Raw genomic sequence first — 11,409 nt, forward strand, 5'->3', positions numbered from 1 at the left:
CAAAGGAGACAGGAGGTCAGGGAGGATCCCATTGAGAGCAGCTACCTGACAAGGAGCAGCCAGAGGAATTGTTGCCTGACTGCCCTCTCCCCCTCCCTACCAGGGCTCCCTGATGTCTGAGTCAACAGGAAATCCAAAGGCCTGAGTCCTGGTTGACCAGCCTCTGGAGAAGAGAGGAAAGTGGGGAAGAATGGAGAGGCCCCCAAAGATACCCAACCTAACAAGTATCCATAGTATGAGAAAGATCATAATCTAAAGGTAGTAGAAAAGTCAGGGACAGAGTATATTTCTGCCAGAGGGGATTCTGAGCTATCCTAGAAGTACAAACATGGTGTGGGGCAGGAGTTATATCACTAGCAGACCACTGGATGTCTGGGATCCCACCCTTTATCTTAGGACATATGAGTAGAATTCACAGTAGAGTCCTAGACAATGGGAAAGGGAGTTGTCCATCTGAGCAACCCAGAAAGAGACTAGACAGTGTCTTCCGGACCTGACAGGAGTTACCTTGATGGAGGGTCCCTATTGATGTTCCAACTGCAAGGTCAGCTCATGCGGTGGTGGGAGAAAGACTTCCTGGGATAGAGACTGAGTAGCTGTAGTGGCAGTCAGTGCCCACCAGACCCCGGCCTGTAGGATTCCTGGAGACTGAGCCCTCCAATTCTCCTTTTACTCAATCTGGAGAATCTGCTTCTAATCTGGCAGTTAGGAAGTCTGGCTTCACATCTGTTTCCAAATAATCTATAATTTATTACATAAAATGTAAACTCAAAAGTCCAAGTCCTTAGAACTTCATATCCTTGACTTTTAAAACTCAAAAGCCAAGGTCTGTCTTAATAATCGTTCTCCTAGTTCTATATTTCCTTACGTCCCTTCCTTGAGGCAAGTGGTACGGAACTTAGCCCTATTGTTTTTGGGAGTTGAAGAGGATCACAACCATGTGGCCATGGTACATGGAGGGGTGTCACAATTCAAATCAGGAGGCATCAGGACCCAAAAGATCACTATAGGGGGGTGGGTGACCAAGGAAAATTTCATCTGATTCTCTGTGGACAGGATAGGCTTTCAAGAGGAAAAGGTGAAAGAAACATCCTGAGCAAACAGAAAAGAATGAGTATATTCAAGAAAAGATATAGTTTAGTTTGTAAGGTGCATGGGGTGTTTGTATGGAGATAAAAACAATTCTAGAAGAGCAGAGAGAGGCCAGGGCATGAAAGACCTTGGAAAAAGTCTTTCATTGAGCATTAAAAACTCACTGAAGGTTGTGCACACTGGTAGTTCATTCAGTCTGAGCTGAGTGCTTCAGAAGGATCAATGGGGTGACAGTGTAGAGGACACAGAGACTCTGATTAGGGTAGTGGACATAGATCTAGGCATAAACCCATCAGAGTCCTCTGCACCTGGCTTCATCACCATCTGGCTAGCCGGTCCGGATGCTTAGCTGTGGTGCCTTCCTGATCCCAGACCTGTCTATCCCATGTCTATCTGCATGTCCCAAGAGTCCTTAATTCAGAATGCCCCAAGAGGAACGCACCATTCCTTCTCCTTCATAGCTCCCATCCTGCCATATCTCTGCCTCCTTACTTAATTGGATATATTCTAGCTCCCAGGCCAGAAACCTGACATTCTTGGACTTCCCCTGCCCATTTCCTCCTCCCTAACCAAATAATCCCCTCCACCCTCTCCGTGCTCGTCACAGCCAGATCCTTTTGAATCTCTCTTTTATATGTACTGAATCCATCTCCTTTTTGTCGTCACTGTGGCGCGACCCAAGGTCAAGCCATCAGGACCTCTCCTGCAGAGCATCCTGAGCCTGGGCAGCCGTCTCTCTGCCGCTCCAATTGCACACAGCTCCTCCACAGTCTTGTCTAAACACTCAATCTGATCACGATGTTTCTCCTTTAAAGACTTCTCTGGCCACCCATGGCCTAGAGCATCAAGAGAAAACTCTTGCATTTGGCAATTTAAGACCTTCAAAAGCCGACCTTGGTGACTCTTCCAGCCCCATCCCCCTGCGACTCGACTAGGCATAGGAGTAGATCCTTTGGCTCTCTGTATTTGGATGCCACAGCCTTCCTGGAAGCAGGAATATCATAGGCTAGGCACCCCCAGGCCGTGGTTTAGACTTGTAGAGGAAGGGCCTGGAGTGAAAGGAAGTCCTGGACTCAGCCAGGGGGAAAGAGAGCAGGGAAGGAGGAAGGGGATGATATCAGTCAGATTTTCATGATACTGTCTGCCAGCCAATCAAATGAAGAAGCATATGCTAACAAAGAAATATTTGAGTTGCTTCCTATTTAAAGACTGAAAAAAAAAATTGAAAGAAAAAGCTTCAAAGAAACTACAGATTTGGGGAAGATCTTATTCTCTGAGGAAAGCCTAGTGAGCCTTCAAGTGAGGCCTCTTCTGGGTTCCTCTCATGATCCAAAACTGAAGATTTACTTGGGTTTTTTTTTTTTTTTCTTTTTTTCCCTTTCTCTTTGCTGAAGCTTCCAGAAGAATTGGGAGGCCAATGGAACTAACAAACCTTCATAACCACTCTTCAGAGAAAGAGTGCTTACAGGGAGAAGGCCTCGCCCGGGGCCCAGTGCAGTGGGCAAACCATAACTAACCAACTTTCTTTTTCTTCTCTGACCCTCTGACTGCACTAAACATACGTGATCTTAGAGGAACAAGTTTGGGCTGACCTTATGGTGTCCCGTGAGCAGCCCTGGAGTCAGGAGACCCGGTTCCCACCCCCGCTGTGTCTCTAACTTACTGTGTGACATGGAGCCATCCTGGCCCTTTCCCTAGCCTCGGTTTCCCACTATATAAACAAAAGACGGGGCCCACTTGCACAGGTCCTCTTCTACTCAGGTCTCCCTTTCTTAACTTCAGACCTGTGACGATATTACCCCTCTTTGTATTTGTCTACCTCTGAATTTCACTCTTTGAATTTAGTCATCATCTTCTGTTTATTTTTTTCTCCTCATTCTATCTGCTCAGCCAAGCAAGGCATAACACTTGTCCAGCCTTTTTCCAGGCTCTTGACTGGGGTTTACAGAGTGGGTTCTGCCCACTGAATCTGTTCAGGACTTGACCTCCCTTGGCTAGGACTCCAGGAGTCAGCAAACCTTGGAAACCACATTGTCTAGGACCCTTTCCAGGCCCGAAGGAGAAGATACTATGGGATTCGTGCATGAAACATCATGCTAAATGCAAAAAAAAAAAAAAAAAAGAAAGAAAGAAAAAAAGAAAAGAAAGAAAAAAGCTTCAACAGTGGTTTCCATTTGTGTGATCCTATGAATTTTTTTTTTTCCAAAAGGGAAAATGAATTCAAAGGTGGTGTAAGGCTACTTACCTCCTACCAAGGAAGAAAAAAAAAAAAAAAAACTGATCAAACTAAGACTGTGACATTTCTTCTGATGGGAAGAAAATCCCTCAGTCTCAGAGGGGGATTAGTCTCGACATATTGTATCCACTTTTCAGAATATTTTTGGACCCTATAAAATCAATAGACTCCACAATAAGAATCTTGATGTATAATCTTACAAGATATTTACTCCTAAAGACAAAACATCAGGATGGATGACTGAGTTTTCTACTGAAGAAATGTCTTGACATCTCTGTGGCTCAGAAGGAGTGAGAACCCCTGAACCACAACAACCCAGGCACTTCTGAACACGTGGCCAGGTGGACATGGACAGCTCCTCCCCATCAAGCAGCAAAGCTGCTTATTTTATTATGTTGTTGTCAGAGATCAAGATAACCAGGAAGACACCAGCTGAATCTAAAAGAAGTCAGACAGCTAATAAAAACTGAAAATACCCAGCACAGGGGTGACCTGCTATGCTTTGAGGCTTACACCAACTTTAGATGACAGGGGAAAAGACCCCAGAAGAAAGTGTTCAGACAGGTTTAAAATCTTTTTCTCCCAGGAAATTTCCTTCCAAGAATAGGAGAATTCTATTTCATTCTTTGAAATCACCTGCCTTCCCTGTCCATTCATTAGATGATATTTGCTGAGCATCTGTTATGTGCCAGTTACTGTGAAGATGGCAGTCCTGACCCTGGAGGGCTCACAGTCTAATCAGAGAAAAATATACTTAAAGAATGGCCAGTAATGAATGAGTACCCTGCTCCATTAAAACACACACACACACACGCACACACACAGAAAGTAAACTCACTCCTATAAGAAATCATGCTGCTCTCCATCAACCACAGCCTGTTGGTGCCAACAGGAACTTTACAGATGACCTGTTCTAACCCCTTCATCTCACACACGGGAGGCAGAGGAGAAGAGGTCACACAGTTTTAAAGCTTGGGCTAATATGCAATGAATTATTTCTCTTTTCCTGTTGACTTGTTCTATATCTCTCAAACCATTTCTGGAAGTAGATAGAATAGAAATCATACAACCAAAATATGTTTTCTGACTAGAAATATACAAGACAGACCTCATCAATGCTTTTTAAGAAAGATGCCTATTCTCTTAATATTACTATAACCAATTCATTTTCATTTGCTTTGTCTGAATACTTAAAAGTGGTTCCTTAGCCCACCATTCCTCTCACTATTGCTATCTCATATGATCCTTCATAGAAAATCCATCATTTCTTGATGTTTTGCCTATACTTGTACATCATTTTGGAGTTTGTGTTTACTTGGGTAGTTTGAACTCAAGGTCTCCATTTTGAGAGTTAAGTTGGTGGCTCTGTAGCTTTAGCAGGGCATGGTCAGTAGGAAGAAGTCTGAACAGAGCTGAACACATAAAGACAATGCCCGGCAACAAGACCTACAGAGCCAGGCAGAAGGCACTGGGGTGCCTGGGACTGCTCTTGTAGAGCAAGATATCCAGGAGAGTCTATGGAAAGGATTTCAAGTACATGGAGTTTAGTGGACTGGAAGGGAGTGACCCAGCTAACACGTATTGAATAACTCCCATGTGCAGATAACCATGCCAAGGGATCCAAAAATGAAAAAAAAAAAAAAATCAAGACACCCCCTTCAGAGCATGTCTGGATTTCCACACAACCTCCTTTTGCCACAGGGAATGGAAGACATGAATGAGCAGAAGCCACCAGGCACAGACAGTGAGTGAACCCAACTCCTGTTGTGTGGCCTAGGCTTCTCCAGCAGGTTTGGCTGCTTGCAACAGGGAGGAAGGAAGGAGGTGAAGCTGCTCACACATTGCCAGGCCATCTGCCCACCTTCCAGAGCTGGGCGCATTCAGGCAGAGGTGGCGAGTTATCTGGGCTGGGGATGGTAGACCTGAGCCCCTTGCCTTGAATACCTTCCAGGCTGAACTCTTGAGCACTACTTCATTTAAAAGCCCCTTATATGGATTCTCATGAGTGAATTTCTATTCGCTTTATAGACAATGGAATTTTAATGTTTACCTAGGCTGAGAGAGGCCAAAAGGAGCATTTGAGTGATGTTTTAAAGTTGGGGCTGAGTGTTCCTGGAAGTGCAGAGGAGCAGGCAGGGAGAGTTCCAAGAAGGGTCACAGGGCTGGGACAGGGAGCGAAGGGAACCAGGTGGGGCCAGCTGCAGGGGTAGCAGAAAGACGAGCTGATCCCTTCACATATATGAAGGGTAAGAAGAAATCCCCACAGAATTCACAAATCAAAATTAAAGGGTAATGGGGAGGAGCACAGGAAATGCAAGTGCGGGAGGAGCAGAAATCTTACAAAGCAACAGTAAAGATAGCAAGGAGGGAGGGGTCGGGAGCTGGTTTAACCAGCATCAGACCAGCAGTTGGAGCCTCAGGCCCACCTCTAGTGCTCCACGCATCTGGACAGCAGGTCCTCTGGCTAACTTAAAATAGCCCCGGCCCTGCTCACCAAACTGACCACAAACTCTTTGGCACATAGCCCTTGGCCTCCATGTACTGGCCCCACCCACCTTCCAGACTCTTCACTCTGCTCCTACCTGGCCCTGCAGCTCCATCCAGATCCCTTCCTGCAAATCGTCCCTCAAGTCTCATCTCATGTGCCACCCACTCCAGGCGGCCTTCCCTGACCCTCTCTATGGCTTCCTGCTTTCCCCTAGGACCCCCATGGCACACTGTCTTCTTTATGACACTTTAATTTCCTCCCGCATTTCAACAATTTGTGTGCTTCTCTAAGCTCCCATCCCTGTCCCTCATTCAAGAACCTCAGGGATACCAGGCAGGCATGGTGGCCCACACCAGTGGCCCATGCCCAGCAGCATTGGATCCTTCTGCAGCTGGAGGATCGTGAGTTCAAAGCCAGCCTTAGCAATTGAGCAAGGCTGTAAGCAACTCAGTGAGACCCTGTCTCTAAATAAAGTACAAAAATAAATAAATAAATAAATAAATAAATAAATAAATAAATGGGAGAGGATGCAGCTCAGTAGTTAAGTGCCCCTAGGTTCAATCTCCAGTACAAAAAAAAAAAAAAAAAAAGCCTTCAGGGACAGAGGCCCAATCTCTTTCTTCTGTGTATCACAGCACCATGGCAGTGTACAATGTTGAATTGCATTACAGCCAATGTATGCCCGGGACACAGTTTTTGTTTCTTTTAAAGGTCATGAGCTGGGTTCTGGGTCAGATACCTCAGGCTCTAACACCTGCCTCTGCCACTATCCAGGTGACCTGGGGTAACAGCCCAACTCTGCATCTTGATTTTTCTCATTTGCAAGATGCACATAACAGCACCTGAGAGAGACTTTGTGATAATTTATACCAAGCCCTCAGCATGCTGTCTGGACCCTCTGTGAGTGCTCAACGTCAGCTACCATGAGGAACAGGGGATGTTAGCACTATGATCTTTGATTTCCAGAGTGCACTGATTCATGTGCACCACATTTCTACCTAGAAGTTTTAATTTTTTGGGCAGGGGCGGGGTACCAGGGATTGAACTCAGGGGTACTCAACCACTAAACCACATCCCCAGCCCTATTTTGTATTTTATTTAGAGACAGGGTCTCACTGAGTTGCTTAGGGCCTCGCCATTGCTGAGGCTGGCTTTGAACTCACAGTTCTCTTGCCTCAGCCTCCCAAACCGCTGGGATTACAGGTATGCACCACCAAGCCAGGTCTTAATTTTATTTTAAGCACGTATTTGTACCTGGCAGCTCTGTATCCTTTCAATGCTGTTAGATATCTGGCTGCATCTAGCCAGGAATGGCTAGGAGGAAAGCTAGTAGTAGCTATTTGTTAAAAAGAAGTCAAACCAGCCAATCAAAGAGATGTTCCTTCAAGAGATTTACAATCCACCCACCCATGGATGTGAGCCAGTATAAGCTGAGTCCTGAAAAGCCTATGAAGATGAGTGAGACAAAATCCTCACTCTCACATCTGTCAGCCTCCTAGGAAAACACAGTGACCGCAGATAAGACTGCAAGGAGGAGCAGCGGGAGTCCAGAGAGGGACTGCCTCTGTGCATGGTGAGGAAAGGGTGGGAAGCAGGAACTGCAGCCAGCTTCACAGAGCGGGGGACAGTCCATCTGGACCCTAACAGGCAGCAGGAAGAAGTGTGTCAGAAAGAGGAGCTGGAAGCTACTCCAAGGACAAGGAGCAACAGGTGCAAAGGGACAGTCCTGATAGTCCACATTCAGCGAATGTCTAGGTCAGCGAGCCCAAAATTCAGTGTGAATCAATCCACGTTCTTCTACTGCTGATCTGGACCTTAAAAATAGAAATACATTCACAAATTAGTGATGAATTCCAGAAGAGATCATCTTTACTGCTAAAATAAATGTCTTTTCTTATTTCTTCTCCAGTGATTTGATGGCTATTTTTCTGAACTATATTTCTGATTGTTAGAAAACAAGTGCCTTCAAGCCAGGGGTGGTAGCACACACCTATAATCCCAGTGACTCAGGAGGTTGAGGCAGGAGGATCACAGGTTGGAGGCCAACCTCAGCAACTTAGCAAGACTCTGCCTCAAAAATAAAATGTTTTGGGGGTATACCTCAGTGGTAAGACACCCCTCTGTTCAGTCTCTAATCCTAAAAAGAGAGTGAGAGAAAAAGAAAGACAGAAAAAGAGAGAGCGAGAGAAAGGAGGAAGAGGAGGAGAGGAAGGGGAAGAGTACCTTCAGAAAGTTCACGTGGGTCCCAGAAATAAAACTCAAAGGCAGCTCAGGATCAGAAACCCATGCTAGCCCATACAAGAGGCAACCTCATCATATTCTCTGAACTACCCGGACAAGTGGAGTGATTTCACTCCTTAAAGCCAGGGGAGAGGTAATTGAGGGCCTCTAAGCTAACATGGACAGGCACAGGGCTCATTATAACCTTTCATTTGTTCTATCAGTTATTCTCAGAGGACGTCGGAACCTGAATGCAGCCAGAGGTCTCTTTTATAAGAACATAAATGCAGGAGGAACTATTGATCATAACTGCTGGGAGACTGTTTGGCCAAATACAGGGATCTGAAGCCAGAAAATTTATCTCCAGTACACACAGGCAGAGAGGAAGTGTGACTGAGTGAGACAAAGGTTTGGATCCAGAAACACCCCCCCCCCACACACACACACACACGTACGTTAAAGCAGACTTAAGTCCACCCTGTGAGGTAGGAACTGTTGCATTATTGAATTACTGAGATGAAGTCAAGGTGGTATTACACAATACTATATCTGTGATCCCAAGTTGATCCCAAGTGATCACACAAGGTTTTGCATACCCAGAATTTATGATCTGACAAGTTTCTCTTAAGAGGCAACATGCTGTGTTGTTACCAGGACTGTTTGTTTTCCTTTTGGAATCACAGCCTGGGTGGGTCTGCGGACCCAGAGCTACAGTTTGCTATGGAGAGAAGGGACAGGAGTGAGTCCTAAGTCCAGCTGTTCCATTGGTCATCCACTCCTTAATATACTCTCTGAAATAGCTACAAGTGTGTTAAAAAGAAAGAGAAGCAGTCTGTGTCATTATGAGCTTGAATGAATCACTTCTCCTTTTTAGAACTCAGGGAAACGGGATTAGGGTGGGTGGGGGGGTCAGGGATTAAGCAAACCCTGAGATTCTTAAAATTTCCTGATTTCACTGATTCCTAAACTCCCTCCCATTTTGGTTTAGGGATGATTGTGGGGCAGGGGAGCTGTGTTTCCTTGAATTCTGTAGTCAGGACCACACAGATTTAGGGTTGGGGGTGGCAGTTCACCTAGGCAGTTCACCTAGATTGTTATGTGAACACTTCCTGCTTTTCAAAGCCAGAGGTTTCTTATGTTTTAAGTTTGTATAATGGAGGTATAGTCTATGGTTTGGATCTTGAGCGTCCTCCAAAAGCCCACGGGGTAAAGCCTTGGTCCCCAGCATGGAGCTACTGGGAGATGGGGGCTGCTGGAGGGCCTTGAAGTCAACGAGGGCATGCCCTTGGAGGGACTATGAGACCCCAGCCCCTTCCTCCTTTTCTCTTTTGCTCCCTGGCCCTGAGATGAATGGTATTTCTCTGCTACATTCCTCCACCATGAGGTGCTGCCTCGTCCGTCCCAGGTCCAAAAGTAACAGGGCAAATTGATCATGGACTGAAAACTCCCAAACCATGATTTACTAGCAGCTTTTCATTTTTCTTTCTTTTTTTTTTTTTTTCAGCTTTTCTTTTTGAAAGCTTATTTTCTCAGGTATTTGTTACAATGATAGAAGGCTATCAGTATTCTATAGAGGAAAAAGCATAAGACAAAATAAAAGTCCTGGATTTGAGTCTAGGCACCAAACTAACACCTTAAGCTTGTGACCAGGGCATACCCGCATTATAGTGAATCAGTTTAATTATGGGTATAATGAATGTGGTGGACAGAGTCTGAGGAAGCCCCCAGGTCCATGCTTCTTGGTATCGAAGCCCTTGTGGGATCCCCTCCCTTCAAGTATGGACAAGTTCTGTGACTTGTTTCTAACCCACAGAATATGGCAAATGCAGTGGGATGTCACCCGCATGATCATATTACATAGAGTTGTGACACCAATCTTACTGGCAAACTCTCTCTGTTGACTGGCCCCTTGCTGGCTTTGCTAGAGTCAGCTGCCATTAGAGAGGCCCACATGAGAAGGAAATGACAGTGGCCTCTGGCTGAGGAAGAATGAAATCCTGTCAACAACTACATGAGCTTGGAAGTGGATCTTCCCCATTCAAGTTTCAGATGAGCCCCAGCCTTGGCCCATACCTGATTAAAGCTACATTAATTTCACCCATAGGTAAGAGGTCAGGAAACAGGGGATCCAGTTAAACTGTGCCTGAAACTCCTACCCTACAAAACTGTGAGAGAATAAATGTGTGTTATTTTTAAGCCACTAAGTTTGTGGTCATTGTTATGCAGCAATAGCTAATTAAGACAATATAGCAGCTAGAAGCTTCCATACCTGACATCCTATGAGCATGACAATGACATCCTCATGCTACCAGTATAACACACAGAAATATGACATAGACAGAAGCTGTCACTGGGCCAAGCTGAGAATCATGTATCTTTCTAGAATTCCTAGGGTACTTGTTCTGTGTGGAGATTCTCATTTAATTAGACCTCATTTTCGGGCTCTGTGCTGCTGACGGCAAACGCTGCATTTACACACAAGTCTTGTATTACTCTGAAATTAATGAGACATCAACCTGAAATGAAATGCCTCCAACAGGAAACAGTGTTTCTTTGGGACATTCTGAGGAAATTAAGCAAAAGGTTTTGGTATGATTATTTAATATTGTTGGTTCTGAGAGAAAGATTCATGTAGAAACTTTGCTGAAATGAATTCAGTCTGAGGAAGAATTAGTCCAGCAAGAGACTTCCATTTCTGCACTAAAAAAAAAAAAAAAAAAAAAAAAAAGTCCTGTCATAACCAGGAGATTAATAGCAGATAAGGATACTGGGTTTCTAGCTGGGTCTGATGGCACCTGCCTGTAATCCCAATGACTCAGGAGACTGAAGCAATAAGATTGCAAGTTCGAGGACAGCCTGGCAATTTAGTGAGGTACTGTCTCAAAGTAAAAAGTAAGGGCTGGAGATATAGCTCAATGGAAGAATGCCCCTGGATTCAATGCCAAGTACCACCACCCCTGCCCCCCCCCCCCACACACACACACAAGAAAATAATACTCATCTTCTTTTTACTTACATATTTGCTTCCACCACAGAGGGCTCAAGCATTAGCAAGCTGCATGCTAACACATCTTGTTCTATCCAAGTCTGCTTTTCTGGACTCTTGACATCCCCTACAAATAATTGTGGACTGCCTCACTTTGAACAGAAAAGGAAGGGAACCCAAGTTTGATGTGCTTCTGGAGTGATGGCTGCTGGAACATCGGAGAGGGGTGCTGAGAAAATTCGACATGGGCATGCATCTCCATAAGTGAGGGGGCTGGGGTGTGTGGCTGAAAAAGTGAACGCTGCTCCCTCCCTGGGGCTTCCAGGCTGGTGGGGGAGCTGGAGGTTCTATTCCAATAGCACTGGAGAGGCGCTGAGACGCAGCAGA

Source organism: Marmota flaviventris, chromosome 8 (assembly GCF_047511675.1).
Source record: "Marmota flaviventris isolate mMarFla1 chromosome 8, mMarFla1.hap1, whole genome shotgun sequence".
Classification (NCBI taxonomy): domain Eukaryota; kingdom Metazoa; phylum Chordata; class Mammalia; order Rodentia; family Sciuridae; genus Marmota; species Marmota flaviventris.